This window comes from Hibiscus syriacus, unplaced genomic scaffold, assembly GCF_006381635.1.
Source record: "Hibiscus syriacus cultivar Baekdansim isolate YM2019G1 unplaced genomic scaffold, ASM638163v2 tig00000145_pilon, whole genome shotgun sequence".
Classification (NCBI taxonomy): Eukaryota; Viridiplantae; Streptophyta; class Magnoliopsida; order Malvales; family Malvaceae; genus Hibiscus; species Hibiscus syriacus.
This window is the reverse complement of record NW_024061769.1, coordinates 24,885-36,966: the sequence shown is the minus strand read 5'-3', so window position 1 is coordinate 36,966 and position 12,082 is coordinate 24,885. Positions and strand designations below refer to the sequence as shown.

Genomic DNA, 12,082 nt, shown 5'->3' with positions numbered 1-12,082 from the left:
CGTCTATTGTTATCATATAGCTACTTCGCAAAAGAGAAAATTCCAGCTTTTATTTTGTTATTGTAGTTAATTTTGATGAGATTCAAGCTGGAAAGAGTGACAGAGATTTATAAAAAGCTTGAAGAGGATTATGGCGAGACGGTACTTTATGCCCCAAAGTTTGATCTGCAGACCGCAGCTTTGTGGCTATCACCGGTTAGTGTAAAATTTTAGGACTTCCAATGCTATTGTAATCTTTACCAGTATTTTTTATTTCACCTGAAACAGAAAGATTTTGTGGACAGCTTCTTGTTACAGGTGCTGCTGCAGGGGTTTGGGCTTACAAGAAACACAGACAAAAGACTAATGTGCACATCATGGCTTTAGACCTTGCTAGAGGTGTTCCATTGACCCCCAAAGAGAAGGAAACTATGCTAGACTTGCTCACACCCCCTCCTTGTTGGAAAAGTCAAGAAAATTGGGCTAGAAATGGGGTTGATTTTTTCAACAATTGAGAGCATATTTTTAGCAAAAGGGGGTACCGTTAGCACATACAATTGCGATATCATTTTTATCCGGTCTCTTCTGGAAGATGAGATTTTAAAACTTGAAAAGATTAGCGGAGCTCAAAATCCGGCAGACATGTTGACAAAGACGGTGACCATGGACAAACTGAAGCTGTGTTCAGCTTCAGTTGGCATGCTAGAATAACAAGACCAGAAATGATGTTGAATTGATCAAGGTGTGAAGACATATTAAAATCAATCTTCAAGTGGGAGATTGTTGGAAAAGTCAAGAAAATGGGGCTAGAAAGGGGGGTTGGTTTTTTCAACAATGGAGAGCACATTTTCAGCAAAGGGGACACCGAATTCGGTTCAAAATCATCCCAAAATCTTTCAGTTCTCTCTCAAATGTGTTTTGTAAATACCTGTAATTTTTTCTCTTTAAGAAAAGATCTGCAGCAGTCCGGAGACGTAAGCACAATTGGCTGAACTCCGTTATCAATTTTTCGGGTATTATTTTTTCGCTTTTATTTCGTATTCTCACTAATCTGGCTATAGGAAAATTACTTGTTACTCATTTATTTCCCAACAACTGGTAATCAGAGCTTTTGGTTGTAAATTTTGTCAATTTTTTGCGAGGGTACTACTCATTACTGTTCACGTGAATAGTAAATTTCGTGAATAGTAAAATTTTGTCGGCAATACGAATTTGTCGACGGAGGTGTTGTCAGAAACGATCCAAACGATTTCAGATTCGAGTGGGAGCGATGGCTGCAGACGAATGGAAGGTGAAAATTGAAAAGTTCGATGGTGTGGACTTTGGCTTTTGGAAGATGCAGATTGAAGATTTTTTGTACCAGAAAAATCTATATCAACCCCTCTCAGGAAAGCAACCAGAGGGCAATGAAGAATGAAGACTGGGCTCTTCTCGATAGACAAGCCCTCGGAGTTATCCGACTGACGTTATCCCGCAATGTTGCTTTCAACATAGCAAAGGAAAAGACCACGGCGGGTCTTATGGCGGCTCTCTCCAGTATGTATGAGAAGCCTTCAGCCTCAAACAAAGTTCATTTGATGAGGTGATTATTCAATTTGCGGATGACAGAAGGGGCATCAATGGCACAACACCTGAATGAACTCAATACAATCACAACCCAGTTGAGTTAAGTGGAAATTGAATTCGATGACGAAGTTCGAGCTTTAATTCTCTTATCATCTCTACCAGACAGTTGGAATGCTACTGTTACAGCAGTCAGCAGCTCGTCTGGAAATATCAAATTAAAATTTGACGATGTTCGGGATTTGGTATTGAGTGAAGAAATTCGACGAAGAGAATCGGGTGAAGCATCAACCTCCTCAGCCTTGCACACGGAGTCTAGAGGGAGAACTTCAAAAAGAAATTCAAATCGTGGAATATCAAAATCCAGAAGGGGAAATTCAATAACAGGAAAGAAAGATTTTACCTGTTATAACTGCGGCAAGAAGGGTCACTTTAAAAGAGATTGTTGAGCACTGAAGAAAGATACCGGCGCACAGGAATCTGTAAACATGACAGAGGAGACAGGTGATGCCATGATTCTAAGCGTCAACAGTCCGATTGAATCTTGGATCTTGGATTCAGGGGCATCTTTCCACTCCACCCTATGCCAAGAAATCATGGAGAATTATGTCAGTGGTGATTTTGGGAAGGTTCATCTAACTGATGATGAAACTTTGAAGATCGTCGGAAAAGGAGACATCCGACTAAAGTTGCCAAACCAGACCACCTGGAAGCTGACTGGAGTGAGACATATTCCTGGCCTCAAAAGAAATCTGATTTCTATAGGACAACTTGATGGAGAAGGTTATAATACAACATTTTCAGGCTGTTAATGGAAGATTACCAAAGGAGCACTCGTCATTGCTCGTGTTAAGAAGATTGGTACTCTCTATGTAACTTCAAATTTAGAGAATATCATTGCAGCCGCAGATGCTGATGGAAAATCAAACCTATGGCACCAAAGGCTTGGTCATATGAGCGAGAAAGGGATGAAGACACTTTTATCAAAAGGGAAGCTGCCGGATCTAAAGAATGTAGATATCGGACTATGCGAGGATTGCATCTTTGGAAAACAAAAGAAAGTCAGTTTTGCAAAGATTGGCAAGACACCCTAGGCAGAAAGGTTAGAGTTGATTCATACTGATGTATGGGGACCATCTCCAGTTCCATCTCTTGCAGGCTCACTATATTATGTCACCTTCATCGATGATTCTACAAGGAAGGTGTGGGTTTATTTTCTAAAGAAGAAATCAGAAGTCTTTGATACCTTCAGAAAATGGAAGGTTATGGTGGAAAATGAGACTGGTCTGAAAGTCAAGCGGTTGAGGTCTGGCAATGGAGGAGAGTACAGAAATAGGAGATTCAGAGATTTCTGCGCAAACAATGGGATCAAGATGGAAACAACAGTTCCCATGACACCGCAGCAGAATGGCGTAGCAGAGCGTATGAACACAACCCTGAATGAACATGCCAGAAGCATGAGGATACATGTCGGATTGCCCAAATTTCTATGGGCTGAAGCTATCAACACTGCAGCTTACCTGATCAACCGTGGGCCTTCAGTTCTTTTGGATGGCAAAATACCAGAGGAAGTTTGGAGCAAGAAAGAAATAAACCTTTCACACTTAAGAGTGTTTGGTTGTATTTCTTATGTACACAGAGATTCTGCTGAAAGAAGTAAACTTGATGCCTAGTCCAACAAATGTGTCTTTGTTGGTTATGGTGGTGATGAGTTCGGTTACCGATTTTGGGACTATGAAAATCGGAAGATCATCAGAAGCAGAGATGTAATTTTCAATCAGAATGTGATGTACAAAGACATATCAACCATGGAATCAAGTAGCTCCAACACCGAAGCTGAAACAAAGGAATTTGCTGAGTTCGAGGAGATTTCTAGAAATGATGTTCAGATTATTCCTGAAGCAGTTCAAGAAGAACCAGTCACACCAGAACTGAGACGCTCCTCCATAATTCCTAAACCAACCCAACGGTATTCTCCTTCTTTGCACTACTTGTTGTTGACTGACAATGGTGAACCAGAGTGCTATGATGAAGCAATGCAAGTGGAGGATTCAGTCAAGTGGGAGTCTTCCATGAAAGCTGAGATGGACTCGCTTATGTCAAATCAGACGTGAGAATCAGCTGAAGTACCACCAGGCAAGAAAGCGCTTCACAACAAGTGGATTTACAGGATCAAAGAAGAGCACGATGGAAGCAAACGTTACAAAGCGAGATTGGTTGTCAAAGGTTTTCAGCAAAAAGAAGGTATTGACTACAATGAAATTTTCTCTCCAGTCGTGAAACTATCTATTATCAGACTGGTATTGAAAATTGTAGCTGCAGAAAATGTACATCTTGAGCAGTTAGATGTAAAGACAGCTTTTCTTCATGGTGATTTGGAGGAAGAAATCTATATGAGGCAGCCAGAAGGCTTTATAGATGTAGGCAAGAAAAACCTGGTATGCAGGTTGAAGAAGAGCTTGTATGGTTTAAAACAAGCTCCTAGACAGTGGTACAAAAAGTTTGACAGCTTTATGAGTAGCAGTGGTTTTACCAGATGCCAAGCAGATCATTGTTGCTACATCAAGAGGTTCGACAATAGTTTCATTAATTTATTGTTGTATGTTGATGACATGCTCATTGCAGGCTCAGACATGCAAGATATTATAGACTTGAAGCAAGAATTGTCAAAGCAGTTTGCTATGAAAGATCTGGGCGCTGCAAAGCAGATTCTTGGGATGAGGATAAAGAGAGACACAAAGTTGGGGACTTTGATGTTATCACAGGCTGAGTACATCAACAAAGTATTCTCCAAATTCAACATGCAAGATGCTAAACCAGTAAGTACACCTTTAGGTGTTCATTTCAAACTCCAAAGAACAGTCACCAAAGATGGAGGAAGAACGTGCACACGTGGTAAAGGTGTCGTATGCCTCAGCAATTGGAAGTCTGATGTATGTCATGGTTTGTACTAGACTAGATATTGCTCATGCAGTGGGAGCTGTTACCAGGTACATGAATAATCCAGGCAAGGTACACTGGGAAGCTGTCAAATGGATCCTCAGATATCTGCAGGGTACTACAAACAAAGCACTTTGTTTCAAAGGTGGAGATACGATACTGACAGGCTATGTAGATGCTGACTTAGCCGAAAATGTTGACATCAGAAAGAGCACTACAGGGTATGTTTATACTCTAGGAGGTACTGCAGTGAGTTGGGTTTCTCAACTACAGAAGATAGTTGCTCTCTCCACAACTGAAGCAGAATATGTCGCTGTTACGGAAGCCAGCAAGGAGATGGTTTGGCTCCAAAGTTTCTTGGAAGAGTTAGGCAAGAAACAAGAGAACAATGTCTTGTACTGCGATAGTCAAAGTGCTATACATCTAGCAAAGAATCCGTCTTTTCATTCCAGGACGAAGCACATACAATTGCGATATCATTTTTATCTGGTCTCTTCTGGAAGATGATATTTTGAAACTTGAAAAGATTAGCGGAGCTCAAAATCTGGCAGACATGTTGACAAAGACGGTGACCATGGACAAACTGAAGTTGTGTTCAGCTTCAGTTGGCATGCTAGAGTAACAAGACCAGAAATGATGTTGTATTGATCAAGATGTGAAGACAGATTAAAATCAATCTTCAAGTGGGAGATTGTTGGAAAAGTCAAGAAAATGGGGCTAGAAAGGGGGGTTGGTTTTTTCAACAATGGAGAGCACATTTTCAGCAAAGGGGCACCGAATTCTTTCAATAATTAAAATATGATTAATTACAAGATTAGTCCCTTAGCTTCAACTATAAATACCCTAGCCCATTTAGCTTCAAAATCATCCCAAAATCTTTCAGTTCTCTCTCAAGTGTGTTTTGTAAACACCTGTAATTTTTTCTCTTTAGTAAAAGATATGCAGCAGTCCGGAGATGTAAGCACAATTAGCTGAACTCCGTTATCAATTTTTCGAGTATTATTTTTCGGTGATGTTTTTCAATTTTTCCATGTCTTTCTTAGTAGACCTCGAAGTTTCTTTTGATGAATAATGCACATAGTGATGAGTCTCGGGGTTTGATTGTGAAAAAGTATATTTACATCTGCTCTAATTATCACAGGCTAAAGACAAAACTCAAAGCTGTTTACCAATTGAAGTTGTTAAACCTAACTTGGATCATATTTAAACTTGTGTTTATTATATTTATTAAAATGTATATAAATGACATGGTAAACAAGAAAGGGTTAGCAATCACTTCTCTTTCGGACATTTCTGTTTTCGTTTATTTTTTGGGACAAGGAAAAAGTCTTGGTGGTCTAAGAATATCAAGATTTATTTTTTTTAATAATGAAAAATTTTGTAAATATATTTTAAAATATAAATTCAATTTATCCATACTAAGGGTTTGTTTATTTCATTTTTTGAAAAATGTTTTTTTGTGTTTAGTTGGTATAAAATAAATTGGTCGATTAAATTTCTTTATCAATACTAAGGGTTTGTTTTTTTTTATAAAGGATACTAAATTGCATTAATCGAAAATAAATCATTGACAATAATATGCGTAAGTTAGTATTAATATAGCATTATTTTTGTAAAATTATTAATTATTAAAATATACATTTTAGCCTTTGATTTTCATCCCAAAAATGTAAATTTAGAAAAGTTTTATACATAGATTCAAATCCTCTGTATATATTAGAGTTCTCTCTATATATAAGTGTAAGTAGATTTTAATCCGGACGACCGCTTTGTCTCTATTATCATCAGTTGTCTTGTTGTTCTAATCAGAAAGCGAATTTGAATTTACGGATTTTAATTTTTTTAGCATTTTTCATTTGTCATTGGTCATTCATACTTTTTCGATTTTTATGGATTTACACGGTATCAATTTTGATGTTGGATATCGATGATCGATATTTTTTATTATCTTTTTACTTTTTTCATATTGTACTTCTAGTTTTTTCTTATTTTTAATTTTCATTAAATATGCTTTTATAGCACGTTTCCATATACTTTTATGGCACAATTTTCTATCTTTTGTCACATTTTTCTTCGTTTAGTCGTTGCCGTTCATTTATCTTTTTAAAGGTTGTTTCTACATCATCACGATTGATCAATGTGAGAAAGGAGGCATGGTGGCAAAGATCCTGAAACCGTTTTTTCTTCCTCTCTGTTTCGATTTATTACTTTTACCCACCCGTCTATTATTTTGTTTTTAGTTATTCAGCCTAAAGATCTTGACGTTGATACAATTCTGTTCGCCAAACGTCGATCCGTATAGTATCATCACCAACACTCTCGATCGTTAAACTGAATCAGATCAGAGTCTCGTCCGTCGTTGTTACTTTCATTCGTTATTGTTGTCAAGCTTTTTCGATCTGATCGACATTGACGCTGCTGCTCATTTCTACCGGTCTTGTAGTTGCTTCACTCATCGTCGATTGTTTTCCACAATCGCAAGTCTCACATGCGCCACTGTTTGATTCCTTTACTACTAATGCACATTTTCGTAGGTTGCTAGTCATTCCTGGAACCTTAGTTGTGCTTTAACAATGGATCCAGATTTTTATTTGTTTTGGTGATTCGTGTCCTACGTTTAGAGTTGGATCAGTAGTTTCTGGTGTTGATAGAGTGTTCTGATTTCGTTAAGTTTGTTGGTGTTGATAATCTGCGATTGTTACAGTTCGGTGCACAAGCTTAAAATATGTTCGATGAAATTACTTAGAGGAAAAAAGAGAGAAGGATTAACAATGTATGTGATTAAGAGAGACGGGAGGCAAGAGACAGTTCATTTTGATAAGATAACGGCACGGTTGAAGAAGTTGAGCTATGGACTCAGTATCGACCACTGTGATCCGGTCCTTGTGGCTCAGAAGGTCTGCACTGGTGTTTACAAAGGAGTTACTACCAGCCAGCTTGATGAATTGGCTGCTGAAACCGCCGCCGCCATGACCGCTAACCACTCTGATTATGCTTCCTTGGCAGCAAGGATTGTCGTTTCAAATTTACATAAAAATACTAGGAAGTCATTCTCAGAGACGGTTAAAATCTTGTACAATCATTTCAATGAGAGATCTGGACTGAAGGCTCCTGTGATTGCTGATGATGTTTATGAGATCATCATGAAGAATGTTGCTCTGATACCATGTGAGAAAGGCGACATGGTGGCAAAGAGATGCCCAAAAGGTAAACGACAGTGAATGGAGATGAGAAGCTGTGAAAGAGTTAGCTAGAATTATTAGAGGACATTCTTTTACTCAATGTGAAAATGAATTACAAAATGCTTAGGTCAAAACCCTCTTCTAAGCCAGGCTTTATATAGCCCAAATTACAATCAAATATTCACTACTTATTACTAACAAACTTCCAACTAATTATAGTTACTTCTAACTATATTCTAACAATCAATATAGTGTTTATCTGTTATAATGTCGATATTCTCTAATTTGGACCATCGGATTGGATTTGAATACTTGTTTTATGTTCGTGAATAGTTTTTTCATATCGCTCGACTCTGATTTGCAGTTTTATCTATGATCTTTCAATAGATTGATTGACTTTTGCGATTTATTTGTTGATACAATCAGACCTGTTTGTATCTTTCATTTTTTCTGAGTTTGGTTGGGCTTTCTTAATTTTTCCTTGTATGGTCCTTATGTGTTTTTAAATTGTTAATTTTGTGTTAATTTTTTTTAGGAAAAATATCTTAATTTTGTGTTTAATTTATAATTATGATTATAATTCTCCATTGTAATTTGAAATATTTTCTTCTTTAATAAAATTAGTAGCTTCTATCAAAGAAAAAAATGAAAATATGAATTTAAACTAGTTAATTGCATAATTTAGATAAGAAATATCAAACTCACAAAATTGCTCGCCTTTAGAGAAGGTGAAATATGCAATGAAATGATTCTGTATAAGATAAATAGAATGGAAAAGAAGCTAAATAATGGCATATGGCAGAGTTAGGGAAGAAATTCAGACAAGTAAAAGATTCTGTATGGTTTCAAAAACTGTATTTCCTACTTACTAAACAGTAAACACCAACACTATATATTTATATGTAGCCAAATTTGAACTGCAATGGTAATTCCGAAACACTCGTCAAACTAACAATTACTGATCGGTGTAGTCATCTATAATCCTCTTCGGTGACAACTCATCTTCCCGGCAAGGACTTATCCTTTGTCACTTGTCGACCGGACGGTCCATAAGCCCAAGAACAGAGGAAGTAATAAAATAGATTGATGAAACTCATTGTGGAAAGAACCCGGTAGTAGTTGTCAATGCGACCTTTGTTTATGTTAGTTGAGACCCAGCTGTCATTACCGCCTTTTGAAGTGATGTCGTCGATGATGCTCACAACAGCACTAGCTAGTATATTTGCCACTGCCAACCCCAGACCGAAGAGGGCAGCAGCAATGCTCGACATACTCTTGGGCAAAACTCGGAATAGAAGAACTCCGTCTGCCCTATTGCAGTGAAAGCCTCAGCTAAGCCATTCGAGTAAAACTGTGGCACAAGCCACATAGCAGACATTTTCACAATTGCTTGACGGTTGTTTTGAAACCCGACCCTAATTGCTTCCCTTCGTCTTGCGCTCTCGACAATGGCTGAAACTACCATGGCAATGCAGGTTACCTTTGGATCGAAACGGCTGGACTGGTTATCTGACCCATTGACCAACCAGACCTATTGATCGACCTGACCCGTTGATAGTTGACTTTTTTTTAAGACATCTATCTCTATGTTTTTCGATGTCCTAAGTCTGCTTTCGAGGTCTACTTTGCCAAATTCTAACCCAAAAGCCTTGTTTTACGTCATTTATCGTTTGAATTCATAATTATGTTAAGTAAATTGTGAGATTTTGGACTTACTTTTTAGTGTTATTTTCTAAAGGTACTCCCATATCTTCATACCGCTCTCTTGTGAACCCTGATCACTCTCATTCTGCTCAGTTTAATTTTGCTCATCTCGAGATACACATCCCCACTCTGTAGGACCTATAATGACTGACTGTGGGGAAGTGTAAGGCTTAGTCAGTGTTATTTAGCTATTATAGGTGTGTCTTCTTTAACCGTTCGATTCTTTAATATGTTATGTTGTTATGTTTAATATTACTAACTAAAGCATGTTTGAAATTTGGTTACAATTATTTGTGATATTTATGATTTTGAATAATGTTACATCATTCATGATCTGCTCATTGATGTATTCTCGATTATGCATGGAATTTATTCCCCGTTTTGACTCTGCGTGGGATTTATTCCATGTTCTGACTCTGCATGGGATTTATTCTCCGTTCTGTTTTTGTATGAGATTATATCTCTGTTCTGTTTCTGTTGGGTATCCTCATTTGAGGGCAAAATTTACATCCTGATTTTTGTTTTCGATTGGGATCCTTTTTAAAGGGAACATCCTCATTCTGTTATCTGCGGCAAAATGTAAAGTTGTGTGTTATTGATGCTAAATTCTGAAAACAAAATTTTGATTTATTGTTACACTTTAATTGTGTTATATATATATATATATATATACTGCGATAACGATTTTATTTTAGACACATTGAGCTTCATAGCTCACTTTCTAGTTTATGTCTTTTCATATTACTCAAACTTTTAGAACTACGAATCGGTAGTTAGAGGATCGTTAGTAGCCATTTTCTTTCGGACATTGTATAGATATATTTTCAGACTTTTCATCATTTTTCTTTTCCCGTTAACTACTTATTTATTTATGGGAATTTCGGGTTAAATCACTTTATTTGTTTTGGATTTAGAACTCGTGGTATTTTATATACTATGAACTCATGGATTTTGTCATATTATTGATGATGCATGTTAAGATATGAGATTTCTTGACTTCTGTTCAATTGAAATGTTGTTGTGGTCTCCGAGATTTGGCCGTAACTTCTAGGCCAGGTCTAGGGGTTACAAATTCTTTCAATTTCTAAGTTTGCTATCATTAATGTTTCATATGAGTAGTGAAATTACATAAAAAAAACCTATCTTGAGCTCACGTAGAATAAACGATGAATGACATAAATATATCAAAATAGAATTTACTTTTGGTTTTAATTTTTAAATTATTGTAGTCAAATTTAACTATAGATGTTGCTAGAGGAAGGGAGATGGGCATGCGATTGTCTAAGAAAAGACAAACAAATATAAGGTTAAAAAACAATGTCACCGGAAATTTGAGTTTTTTTAACAAAACTAATTTAGCGCGACTAGAAATGTTGACTTATATGTAGTATATTAGATTATAACTATTTTAAAATTACTTAAAATAGTTTAATCGGGAAACTTATCTTACAAGTTAAATGCGGAACAAAAAAGTTATCAATGTAGTAACATAACAGGTTGTACCTAAAATGTTATAAACGGTAAATATTGATAATATTTTAATATTTTAGGTTGCACCTAAAATGTTAGAAGAGTTTAAGTTAATGAGGCCTTAGACTTTCCAACGATAACAAAATAAGTTAAGTTGAAAATGTTATTGAATATCTATGAGAAATTCGGTTGCGCCAAAAAAAGTTATGATTCACTAAGAATGTATGTTGTGATATGGAATGTTAAGTTTTTTTGTAATAAAATCGGTTGCGCCTAAATATTACCGAAGTTTAAGTTGATGAAGCCTTAGACATTTTCAAGATAACAAAATAAGTTAAAAACTGAAAATGTTATGAATATCTATAAAACAAATCCGATTTCACTTAAGAATGTTTCACGAAAGTAAATTGTGATCTGTAATGTTAATATTTTTATTATAAAAAATTTGAAAGTATCGATACTTTTCTACTAGTATCGATACTTTCAAATTTTAAAAAAACATGGAAAATGAGAAGACTACAAAGTATCCATACTTTTCCACAAGTATCAATACTTTTGAATTAAAAAAATGGAAAATGAGAATGATGCAAAGTATCGATATTTTTCCACAAATATTGATACTTTCAAATTTAAAAAAAAATGGAATATGGGAAGGTTGTAAAGTATCGAACTTTTCCACAAATATCAGAGTTAAGTATCGATATAAATGAAAAAGTATCGAACATCATAATATATGTATCGATACTTTGCAACCTTATTAGTTTTTATATTTTTTAATTCGAAAGTATCAATATTTGTGGGAAAATATCGATATTTTCAATTTTATAATAAAAATATTAACATTCCAAATCGCAACCTACTTTCTTAGCGAAACATAACATTTTTTATGCAAATGAATTTTTTTTATAGATATCCATAATATTTTTCAACTTTTAAGTTATTTTGTTATCGTGAGAAGATTTAAAGCTCCATCAACTTAAACTCTAATAATATTTTAGGCGCAACCTAAAATGTTAATAATATTCATAACATTCATCATTTATAATCAATTTTCTTATCGTTTATATCATTTTAGGCGCAACCTAAATTGTTAAAATACTAATAACATTTAACATTTATAACTTATTTTTTTACGTTTATAACATTTTAGGAGCAACCTATTATATTACCACAATTGATAATTTTCTAGTTACATGTTATAATATTTTGTGTTCCACTGTTAACCTGTAACATTTTTAATCAGT

At 35.6% G+C, this 12,082-nt stretch overlaps 1 pseudogene; it reads right to left on the bottom strand.

Annotated features, from left to right (window-relative positions):
* Positions 1-8,662: 8,662 nt before the first annotated feature.
* LOC120135131 lies at positions 8,663-9,452 on the bottom strand (annotated as a pseudogene).
* Positions 9,453-12,082: the final 2,630 nt, after the last annotated feature.